The 12,286-nt window shown below is 43.7% G+C and overlaps 1 protein-coding gene across 6 annotated transcripts in view; it reads right to left on the bottom strand.

Annotated features, from left to right (window-relative positions):
- The window catches only part of caskin1 (CASK interacting protein 1), a 100,251-nt gene that overhangs the window by 86,595 nt on the left and 1,370 nt on the right, over positions 1 to 12,286 (bottom strand). The window lies entirely within an intron of this gene.

Below are 12,286 nucleotides of genomic sequence, written 5' to 3'. Positions count from 1 at the left end.
ACACAGAGGGGGGGCCCGGGGTGGAGGTGGGGATGGCGGGGATGGCGGGGGGGATTTGGGTGAGGGTGAAAAGAACGAAGCGCTAAAAAGAGATGATACAGACAAAGATAAAAGTCTCGAGATCAAGGGAGATTAGGGAGAAGCATGTGAAGGGGAATTTCTCCTCCCTCCCAAAGGGTTGGGTGGGGGGCGGGGGGGTTTGGTTGAATGAGAGATGAGAGGAGGTTGTTGTTGGTGGTGGCGATGGGGTGGTGGAGGGAGTCGGGTAAGTAGGGAGGAGGGGGGAAAAAAAGAGGGGAATGGGGGCGAAATTGAGAGAAACATTGGGATGAGAGTGAAACTGGAAGAGGCAAACAAGGAGGGGGGGAGTCCGAGGGAGGCATGATGGGGGGGGGGGGGGGGGGGGGGTTGAGAGAGATGCAGCGATGAAAAGGGTGAATGGGAGGAAGAGAAAGATGAGATGGGACAGCGGGTAGAGAGCGGTGGGCGAAGAAGCGAGCGAAAATGATTAAGAGGACGAGAAGAAAGAGTGAGTGGAAGCGGGGATGATAATTATTAGAGATGATTGTTACTGGAGGCCGAGGCTGAAAAAAGGAGGAAAGTGAAAGTATAATAGCCGGTGGGGGAGTAGGTTTGATGTGCTAATCCGTATTGTCAGATTAAATTGTAATCCCATGCTAACACACACACACACACACACACACACACACACACACACACACACACACAGACAGACATAGTTAGCGCAGGGCTAAAGTGTCTGACCGGACCTTGCAGTGTTGAGTTGGAATAACAGTCCGCGATTCCAGAAACTTCCTAGCCGGGCGCTGCGTTTCTGTTTCCATGGTGATTGCTTTGGGAACAGTGCGCAAGAGAGGAACAGAAAGAAAGCGGTACAGTGAAAGAAGATAAGGTCGAATGAAAGGAAGGATGGAGTAACCGATACCAGAACCAGGGCATGACCACGGAGGGCTTGGCTCCAGCTCTAATCACACACACACACACACACATATATATGCGTACTGTATGCACAAACATACACACTAACTCAACGCAGAGCCAAACCACATGTTCTGCATGTGTTCAGCAGCTGCGTACAACCCACCCGTCGAGCCAGAAGATACAAACAACGGCGCTCATTGGCTCCGGGACGCCTACTACGTCTACTCCATTGGCCGACAAGCTGCAAAACAAGTGTCCGATTGGCTCGGAGCGACACACACACCTACCACAGCAGAAAGGATCAAAGGAGACGGGTTAACTGAACACGGATGTTGGTGTGACGCCATATAAACGTGCACATGCTGCTGCACAGTGGCGCTCAGGTCCGTCTAAACGCAGCTCAAATAATCATTACTGCCGTCTTTCCTCTTTGAATTGTGTTATTACTTTGCAGTAAATGTGGATGGACTGAACAGACCCAAGGGCCCAAGGCTTCAGGGGACTTCAGTACAGATGCACAAATGTGTGAAGTTGACTCCAAACTGACATAAACCAGGGACTTCAAACTCATTTTAGTCCATGAACAACTGGACATTTCTTAAGAAAAAGAAGTGCAATGTCTGTGTAGTTCCAGGTCTCAGTGTTGCGTGATGTCCACAACTCTTATTAAAATTGGGTGAAACCGTGAAATAGAAGTTACTTTTATTGGAAAAATGTAATTTTTACACTGTGAAAACTCATCCTGCGGGCCAAATGTCACCCACTGGTGATTCGCTTTTGGCCTGCGGGACAAATTTTTGACACCTCTGACATAAACAAACTCCAAAGACACACAAAAGCATCCTAAAGACACCAAACACTCAGCAGCAACACTAGCAGCTTCCAGAGGCTTTACCTACTCACAGGACAGAACTGCTCTTTGTGCTAAATGCTAACATGCTAACATGTTCCCTTCATGTAATATTTACCACATTCCTCATTTTAGTAAAATGTGTTAGCATGCTAACCCTGAAACCAAAGTAATCCGATTCTTTTTTGGTACTAAATAGGATTCAGGAGACCTTCATACAGATGCACAACTACAACAACACAAAAATGACTGCAAAGTGACTACAAATTGTCATAAACTAACTCCAAACCATACCTAACCGACACAAAACGGATATCTTCATAGAAGATATCTTCTTCTTTTGCTATTCAAACTGTAGCTTCTCTGTGAGGCTTTACGTACTGACAAGACTTTGTGCCAAATGCTAACATGCTAACATGATGTTCACTTTATGTAACGTGTACCACATTCTGCATTTCAGTTAAATGCGTTAGGATGTGAACAATTTAGAATTGACACTGAAACCAAGGTAATGCAGATATTTTTAGTATTGAACAGGTGTCAACTAACACTCATCTAGATGCACAACAACTAAATCAACACAAAAAATCCAACAAAGATGCAAGAAATTATTACAAATAGACCTAAACTAACTCCAAACATATATAAAAGCATCCTCGGGGGACACAAAACAACCAGATTCATAGAAAAAAGTGCTCTGCTACTGAACAATCTGACCTGATGATGGCGCTACATTACATCAGAGTATCCCTAAACACCTTAATATTAATTATCAGTAGGTCATAAATGGGTGTACCAAATTTCATGCCAGTCCGTCCAGCAGTTGTTAAGATAGTTTCTTAAAATGGAAACTAATAAACTATAGTCAGGGAAGAGTTATCGTCATGAATGATATTAAATTTTCTATTGTAAAGGCATCCATTGGTTTCTTTAGGTATTTAAGTCTGGAATAAAAGTGCTGGACCAGCCAATAATCATATGCTGGTCCTTAAACAAATTATAGACCATGTATCTGGCTCATCTGGATTGAAGGTCTACTATTTTAGATAACAGTCTAGGTATCCCCACGTCCCACATTAGCTACTGCAACTGAAATATAGTTAAAAGGAAGAAGAGGAAGAAAAGAGGAGGCAGCTGCTGCTTTGCTGGAATCTTCCAGAATCTCCTTCTTTCCTGTCATCATCCCAGGCCAGTCCAGATCCAGATCCAGATCCAGATCCAGGACCAGTTCGACATGACTAATCGCCCTCATCGGCTCCCTGACAGCAACTCACTGCCAGCCAGACTGATTCATTGGGCAAGAAGGAACGAATGGGATGGGGGGGTGGTGGTGGAGGAGGAGGAGGAGGGGGGTGAAGGGAGGGTGGAGGCAGGCAAAAAGGAAACAACAAGAAAAAAGATGGAGACAGGCGGTGCAAACGAAAGACCCTCCGGGAGTTTATGGTCTGTGCAACAATGCTAAAGATAGACAGATAGATAGATAGATAGATAGATAGATAGATAGATAGATAGATAGATAGATAGATAGATAGATAGATAGATAGATAGATAGATAGATAGATAGATTTCTATGACACTAAAAAGAAATAGAAATAATGCTAACGTATTAACGGAGCTAGCTTTTCATGCCGTCCTACGTTAATTACCTGCCACCTTAGTTGAACTTGGTACCCGCCCACTTTGCTTCGCCTCAGTTTTTATTTGACAGACATCTCTACGACTCCATTTCATTACCGTTCTCAGTGCTGGTCTCTTCCTGTTGCTACGGCCCACAGAGAACGGGTAGAAAATTAAATGGCTGCAGTGGTAGAAATCAATCCCAAGAACTTGATGAGGTTGGAATAAGTAAAGAGTGATTAATTACTGTGTGTGTGTGTGTGTGTGTGTTTGGATTTGTGTTACGTAGATTGTCTGCTCCCTTTTTTTTTTATACTGGATGCGTTTCGGTTGGCGTCAATGGTCTCTGTGCATATGAACAATATGTTGATGCTGCTTGTGTGCAGCTGATCACATGCCTTAGCATGAGGTCTGTGGGGACAAACAGAGACGTTTCAGTGTAAAGAGACAAGGCCGTGACACTCAAACAAACTTTCCATTCTCTCGCCGTCGCTTTATCTTCCTTCGCGTCAGCTTGCCTCTTCTTTTTCTTTCTCTCTTCCCGCTGTTTTCCTTTCATTAGAGAGGAAGGGAGGCTTCGCAGTTGCTAAATATACTCAGGTTTTCCCAGCTGCTCTGAGAACCGAGGTTCAGATGATTTGAAAGTCTTCCAGTCACAAGTTCACTGATCATCTCCGACCGTCCGTCTGTACGCCTATTTTAGAAGGAGTTCAAGCTTCCTGGAAAATAAATTTGACCCAGATATCTGACTCCAAATCAGCGGGAGAGGCTTCCTCACAGCCAAAGAGACTACACAAGAAACGTCTGAAATATTTATGAGTTAAGTGAAAGGGGGGAGGCCGGCATCGGCAGCTCCACATCCCTCATTCGACTCCAGCGCACCTTCTAATGCCTGATAACAAGAAGATAACATGACTACAAAGTTGTACTAGGGATGTAAACATATACTGTAGATGCACTAATAAAGTCACCATCAGCTTAATACATTAAAGTCACCTTCATATATTTTCAGAAAAAGCAGAAAAGTGTTGAATGGGTGCAGGATATTTCATTGGATTAGTTTTTAATTTACCAATCGATCCACGGTTCAACCCTCACCTATGGTCACAGACATTGGTTAGTGACAGGAAGTATGAGATTATGAATGCAAGTGGACCAGGCGAGTTTACAAACAAGTGTTACAGGGTTTAGCCTTAGAGATAAGATGGTGTGTTGGGACATTCGTAGGGATCTTCGAGTACAGTCAATGATCTTTCCATCTCGAGATACTAGTCAAGGTTGGGCATCTGGTGAGGATGCCACCTAGAACCTCCTCTTGGAGATATTCAAAGTATATCCAGCTGGGAATTAGATCCAGATTTTCAAAAGGAATTATATATCCCATCTGGCCTAAGGAGGCAACTCAGGGGCCATCAGAAAGAACCTGGAAAGCTAGGGACAGCAAAGTCTGGAATAACCTACCGCCACCGCGTCCCAGCTTTAGATAAGCAGATGAAAATGGAAGTGAGATTTTTATTATTATTGTTGTTTGCATTTAGCATAAACTGTAAATGCAAGTATTAGAGGTCAGGTGCATTGGAATCTTCTTTAATTCTGCAGATGTGTGACCATCTGGTTCACCGATGCAACACGCATGTACAGCTATGTATGTATGGACACACACAAATGCTAGGTCAGACTCAACATCTGCCCAGCTGTCCACCCCCTTCTGCTCTCTGATAACAGCCTCTGTATGTAGATGCACACACACATGGATTCCAACAAGCGATCAGGCACTTTTTTTTTGTTTTTTGGCTGCAGCAGATGGGGATGTTAAAGACTAACGTGCCATTAATGCACAGATAACAGAGGCCTTCTATAAGATAGCAATGTCACAAATTAAAACAGCCTGAACCCAATATTTAGCAGCTAAACAGTCTGGAGGGCTGTTATAAAAGCAGAAACTCCAAACACAAATCTGTAAGGGACAGATCAAACAGTTAAGACAGATTAAGGCTCCACTTTAACTAATCGTTTGTGTCTTGTTTGGTTTTTCCACGAAAAAAACAGTCAGTTATGCCCTCACATATAAATATTTCAGACACATGATGGATGATAAGTGACAAGTGACAAGTCTTTTCTCTGGGCATGTTTCTAAGAACCACTATTCCAATGAGCTCCAGTAAGAACCCCCGACATAGTTGAGATGTCACAAATTCACAAAAAGCTTCTCCAAAAACAAATAAATAAAAGCCAAAAAATGCAATGCAAAAGTCGTCAAAAAGTAAAAACAAATAACGTTGTTGCAGACTCCTTATGTGCTACATTCAGTTACTTGGTAATTGGCTAAATATTTAGCCGTACTGGCTTCTAGACGGCAACACTTCCCAAGCTAGCAGCGGTGTTCTCAGATCTCACAGAGGACGTTAACACTTTAACCAAAGCACTTTGTGTACACAATTTCCTGTTTTGTAACCAAAACCTTGCAGGTTTCGTTTGAAGGCACCGTAATCTTAATTAGCAAGCTAATTTAGCAAGCTAGCTAAGACTGACTTCTGCTAGCAAAACGTATAAATGGGAAGCATACAAATTCTAATTTTGATAAATTTTATAAATGATACTGTAGACTCCTTACGTGCTACATTTAGTTACCTTTAGCAAGCTAAATTAGCAAGCTAGCAAAAACTGACTTCCGCTAGCAAAACTTACGAACAAAATTATAATTTTGATAAATTTCCCAATGTTACTGTATCTGTTTTGACTTTTTGACAACGTTACTGTAGACTCCTTATGTGCGTCATTTAGTTAACTTTAACAAGCTAAATTAGCGAGCTAGCAAACACTGACTTCACTTAGCTAAAATTATAAAAGGGAAGTCGTCAGAAAGCTGGTAAATAGAAAGATGTAAGAGAGGAAAGTGGATTTAGTTCAGTTTTAAATGTGGCTCTTTAAAAAACAAAAGCTCTAATGCACGGCCTGTCACGCAGCGTCTCAACAACTCCAAATATTGTCACACATTTCAGAGTCGTGAGGGCGTGTCAGCGAACGACACATTTTCCCCAGGCCCTGATCCCACAGCCGAACTGTGTCACAGCCCTGTTTTTAGTGGCCTAGCAGAGAGAGAGCTCCGGCATTCATTCAGAAAGTCCCATGGCGACGCTAAATGTACTCACTGTGGGTGTAGGGTGGAACATTTCTAAAAGGTTCTCATGCAGAGTACAGTAGAACCTTGTCCGGGCCGTGTTACGTTTAGTCTTATATATATATATATATATAAAAAAGAAGCATAATTTCCTGCTTTTATTAGCTGCTCAAACACAAAATTTTAAGAACACACTCTGTGTAATAAATTCGGGGCGTGAGTGGAAAAATCCTGGAGGAGAAATCCTTTGCAAGCCTGCAGCTACGATATATTACTTACATAGAAGATCTTTCAGCTCTTAATAGATATATATATACATATACATGCATACATACATATATATATATCTATATATGAGTGTTTTACCGAGTGTGCTGAGTGTTATCTGTGACAACTCTTAGACAACACACTCCCTGATAATGTGAATTCCTACAGCCTGTACCTCTCCGTGCCAGTCGTGTGACGAAGCCAGATCAGTGGGTGGTTTAACGCCACCTCTATAATCGGTGCTGATGGAGCAAAAGGGGTCCGGAGCCGCTGCCCCTCTCATTTTGTGGGTGGTCTCTTCATTTATCCAGACTAAAGCACTAAAGTCCCCTCTCATCCGGCTAATTGGCTCCATCGCCACAACAGAACAGAAACAGAATGTCTTCCTGTATTAACTTTTTTTTCCTTTCCTTTTCCTTTTCCCTTATTTTCTTGTATTGTCCTTCATTTCCTGTTTTTTTTAATGTTTTCTTGTCTACGCTTTCCTTTCCTCTTTCTTCTCCTTTATTTCCTTTCTTTTCCTATATTTTGTCTTTATTTCCCTATTCTTTTTTGTCTCTTTTCTGTTTCTTCTTCTTTGCGTCTTTCCTTTCAACTCACCTCACTTCCTTTCCTTTCCTTTCCTTTCCTTTCCTTTCCTTTCCTTTCCTTTCCTTTCCTATCTTTTTGTCTTTATTTCCCTATTCTTTCCTTTTTGTCCCTTTTTGTGTCTCTTTTCTGTTTCTTCTTCTTTGCATCTTTCCTTTCAACTCACCTCCTTTCCTTTCCTTTCCTTTCATTTCCTTTCCTTTCCTTTCCTTTCCTTTCCTTTCCTTTCCTTTCCTTTCCTTTCCTTGTTTTTATTTATCTTGTCTGTCTCCCATTTCCTTTTCCTTTTCCTTCATTGCCTCTTTTCCTCTTTGCTTTCCCGTCCCTTTTTGTCGCCTGCCTCATTAATCACCTTGTATTTTATCAGTCCACGTCCTCTCTCTCCTCCTCTGTCCCTTCCTTTCACTTCCTGCATCGCACTCTTTCTTTCTCTCTCTTTCTTTCTCTGCGCTCCCCTCTTCTCCCTGAACCTGCCGCTGACCCATTAAACTATGTGGATGTTATTTTTGGTGCGGCCTTTTCGCGTAGATGAGTAACAGTGTCTGGATGAGGAGGGCCTCCGCAGTCAGAGCTAAACCTTCAGGCACGGCGACGCTCATCCCTCCGTCTTATCACCCCGGTCTCTCTTTCATCGCTCCTCCTCCATCTGTCCCACCTGCTCATCAAAAAACATCTCTGTTTGTTTTTTTTCCCCCCCTCTCCTGTGACTCCCTCTCGCCATTCCCCGTTTTCCTTCAAGGAAAAATATCCATCTACCTCTTTCTCTGTCTCTCTCTCTCTCCTCCCATCTGTTCTGTAATTCAATCATGGAGGCAGTCAGTAGCAGCAGGAGAAAAAGAAGAAGAAGAAGAAGAAGAAGAAGAAGAAGAAGTGAGTGATGATGTCTTGGATGAAAATGCAGGAACCACAGCCGGCCAATCTTCCACTCTCACTGCCCATTATCATCTCCAATATGAAGCCGCGCTTCAGTTTTCAAGATAAGCCTTGAGATCGGTAACAAACGTCTGGGCTGTAGTTCAAACTGTATTCACTCCGTCCTGCCTCTGGTGATACGGTGACATGCTTAAAGCAAAAACACGTTCACGTTTCGTTTCAGTTATTTGACACTATAGGAAACAGGATGTGACGTAATTGCCAACACGTGAATTCCAACTACTGCCACCTGCTGGTAGGTGGCAGTAGTTGGATTATTATTATAGGCTCAAAAAGTTAGCGCTGGTTAGCTATAGGTTGCAGCCGCTGACCTCTGTTCTTGCAGGAAATAGAAGTGCACATCATCAAATCATCATTTTACACCTCAGACGTGAACATTTTTTTAACGAAAACAATCATTTGTCCCCTGCTACAGCTGATTTAAATATCACAAAACCAAAGGAGAGAAATCTGCTTGGACACGTAGCGCCCACCTGGACCAGACCAGGCGCTAATGACGCTAATTAATGGCAGCAGTCATCCCCAGCAGGACGCAACCACAAAAACACTTTAGGTGTTGAACTGATCAACTGGTCCACTCAACCCATAGGACCCAAATGCCCCCACTAACCCAGGACCCCCTCAGAAGGTCCAGGTCCATTCTCTGATGAGTCACAGCTGTTTTGGAGGCACAAGAGAAAGCTACACATTATTAGGAAGGTGGTCACAATGTTATGCTTCATTGTTGTGTAGCTATTTTTAATGCAATATCTGCAACACCATAACACTGAGGGCGCAGACATGAAGCTACTGATGCTTAGAGGACATTTTTCTGACAATACTTTCATAATTTCACCTGTGCCACAGGAGCACAAATCACAAGAAACACTCGTTTAACTTCTTCTCTGCCGTATTATCTAATCTAGTGCATGCTACATGCTAGCATGGTCGCCTAGCACGGCGTTCCATCTCCTAAGAGCGAAGGACTATATGAAATTGATGCCATTTATGCTTAAGAAGATGGCAGGTCCCTCTAGTACGTCTTAGGAAAGGCCTCCGTCCCACGCAGTAGACGATATATGCAACAGTAGAGCAGCACGGAGAAGGCGCATATCATCTATTACCCCTCAAAAAAAACGACCATCTTCAAACCACGTCGCTCCGACTGAAGCTTATAGCCGCCGACGGAGCGCGGTCAACCAGTGCGAAGGCTCGGGCCGACAGTGCACGGAGCTTCCTCTCTCCGCCTGCCCCCTTTGTAAATGTGCACTGGCGTGGACGCAATCATCTGCTCCGCTCACGCTGCCAGCCTCGCACGTCAACACAGAAAAGACAGAGTGGGTGAGGAAGAGGAGGGACGGAGGGGAGGGAGGGGGAGGCAATCCAGAAGGGTCCGCGAGCGTTAGCGTCTGCAAAGAAAGGCAAGCGGGGGGGGTGGCAGTAGATGGCCACGGAGGTCGGTGTCAGCCTCTTGTGGCGGTAAACACACAAACACACATGCACGTGTCAATAGTGATTACAGCAACACCGCCTTGACACGCAAACAGCCCATTAACAAACACAGACCTCGGGTCACACTCAAGGTCCGCGCACACAAACACAAACGCCCGTGGCTGCGACCTCGTGCGCGGAGGCGAGCGACGGCAAACTGACGATGGCTCTCCAGATGGTGCCAGATGTGCGCGCTAATGTAAAGCAGGTAAAAGTGTGTGTGTGTGTGTGTGTGTGTGTGTGTGTGTGTGTAGACTGTATGTCTGGCCGGAGTGGGGGTAAATGAGTTGCAGCGGTGCAGAGACTCAGCCAGACCCATTACACACAAACACAAACCTTTACCTTTTACCACAAATGATTCAACCGCACTCATACTACACACACACACACACACACACACAGCTGTCCTGAGAGCTTTGTGTCTAATGCTAGATGACAAACAGGTCTGTGTGAACATCAGCCTGGCGTTAGACTCCCCTCCCGTCTCCCCGGGACTCTTAGCTCTGCTCTGTCATTACCTCCTCCTTGCTGCTGCTGCTGCTGCCCTGTTTATTTGCTGTTTTTGTGTTTATTTATTTCGTTAGTTTCCAGAAGGGTTCAGTCGTCTGCAGACACTTTTTGCAGAAACTCCCCTGAAACACTTTCAAAACTCACTTTTGTTTTGGTTTCCTCCAATTAAATTTCACGAGCCGCATAGACCCCTTCACGGCCCACGTCACTGTGACGTCACGACGTTAGCTGGAGGCAAACGCAGTCACTTAAAAAACGTAAAAATGACGTCTTGCTGTATTTTGGGTCCAACACCGAAAAGGCTTTGAACGGTTGAACGTGACTAAAAAAAAAGGGTAGAAGTGAGACACTCAACAACAATGGACGTGTTGATCTCAGATTAATATGTAACGCTTCATCAGTTGCAGCCTGGATAACGTCAACTAAATCGTGACTGAAATTACCGTCTTGTTCTCTACATGTTGATGCTAATGCTAACTGCTAGTCTAGCTAACTCAACGTTAGTTATGTGTTTCAGGGGGCGTCCGAGCTGAAGTTGCATTTACTACAGTGGTTCCACTTGCGTCTTGTAATATCTTTGTTCGAGAGGCTTCATTTGATAAAGACAGACCAGACTTCGTCCCCTCTGTGTCCTCCTTTGGTCAAATTGTCCATCCAGTGAGTGAGAGTGTAGAGGTCGATAAATATAGTCCCATCAGTCAGAGTCAATTCAGCGCTCACGGTCTTGGAGAGTTAATGTATTAGTATATTCTCTAAACACTCAGTTGAAATGTGCTAACAAGCTACAGTGTTTGAGATCTTTTGCCTCCAGCTAAGCCCCGCCCCTCACAATACATCACACTGTTTACAAGCTTTTGAAGGGATCTATTAAACAGCTGTAGCCTAATGGAAATTTGATTTGAGATTTGAGGCGGACAATGAGCGGAGAGAGAGGCCTTGATGCTGAGTTGAAGTTATAATCTACGCAGTAGAAGATTGAAGGTTTGGGAAAATAAAAGGCCAGAGTCAGAGAGTGACGTGATTACGACGGCCTCGGCATCACTCAACGACACAATGACCTTTAATTCAACTTTTAAGAAATTTAAACCTTTGCACATGTTGCTGATGCCTGACTCACAGAAACCTGAGTAAATAAAACTCTATTGTCTTATTTTGATTGGGATAAAAAGTATAAAATTATGAAAAATCACTAGTTTAATCTTTAATATTTGTTTTAATATTTAATCAGAATTTTGATTTAGCTGTAAAATTGTATTAAAAACGATGAAACATTTAAAATGTGTGGATTATCTATATGCTAATAAGCAGCATGCTCTTCCTGAAAGAGGCTTCCACCTGTTTTCACCTCTGCAATCCACCGAGCATCAACTCTGAGATGACGTGCATGTATGTGATGTTAGCTGGAGGGCTAACCCGTCCTCCCGAGTCCACGAACCAAACAGACGGCAGAGAGGAGCCTCCAGCTAGCTTAACTGGAGCCCTAAATGGCGGCCCCTTGTTGCTCTATGTTTGGCCTCTACCTGTCTGTGTCTGCGCTGGACCCTTCCGACTCTTTCCAAGCCAAGGGATGCCTTGCACTTTTGATCTGAAAGGGGGGTTTCCCTGCAGACCGGTCCCTGCACGCTGCTCCGAAGCCATATGCTTCACTTGAGTCCCGCGGAGTGAGCTTTGCCATCTGTGGCGCAGCCGCTTACGAGTTAGTAATGAAATTTAATAAGCAATTTCACCCACAAAAAAAAAAAAAAAAAAAAAACTTTCAAATGGAAGGTTTATAAAAGACACATTCTTCTTCTTATATAGTTGGAAAAAGTAGAAGAAAACCACAGGGGAAGGGGCGAAGTGACCCCCTTTCAACCTGAAATGAATCTTTAATTGCTAAATGCGGAGCGTTGCATGACTCTAATTACCCTGAATAATTGGCAGTGGGTTTGCACGGCCCTCGTTTTTAAATCATAAACGGGTTAGAAGAACAACAATAATAATGATAA

The sequence above is a fragment of the Mugil cephalus genome, chromosome 20, assembly GCF_022458985.1.
Source record: "Mugil cephalus isolate CIBA_MC_2020 chromosome 20, CIBA_Mcephalus_1.1, whole genome shotgun sequence".
NCBI lineage: Eukaryota > Metazoa > Chordata > Actinopteri > Mugiliformes > Mugilidae > Mugil > Mugil cephalus.
The sequence above is the reverse complement of the archived record's forward strand: the minus strand, read 5'-3'. Positions and strand labels throughout refer to the sequence as shown.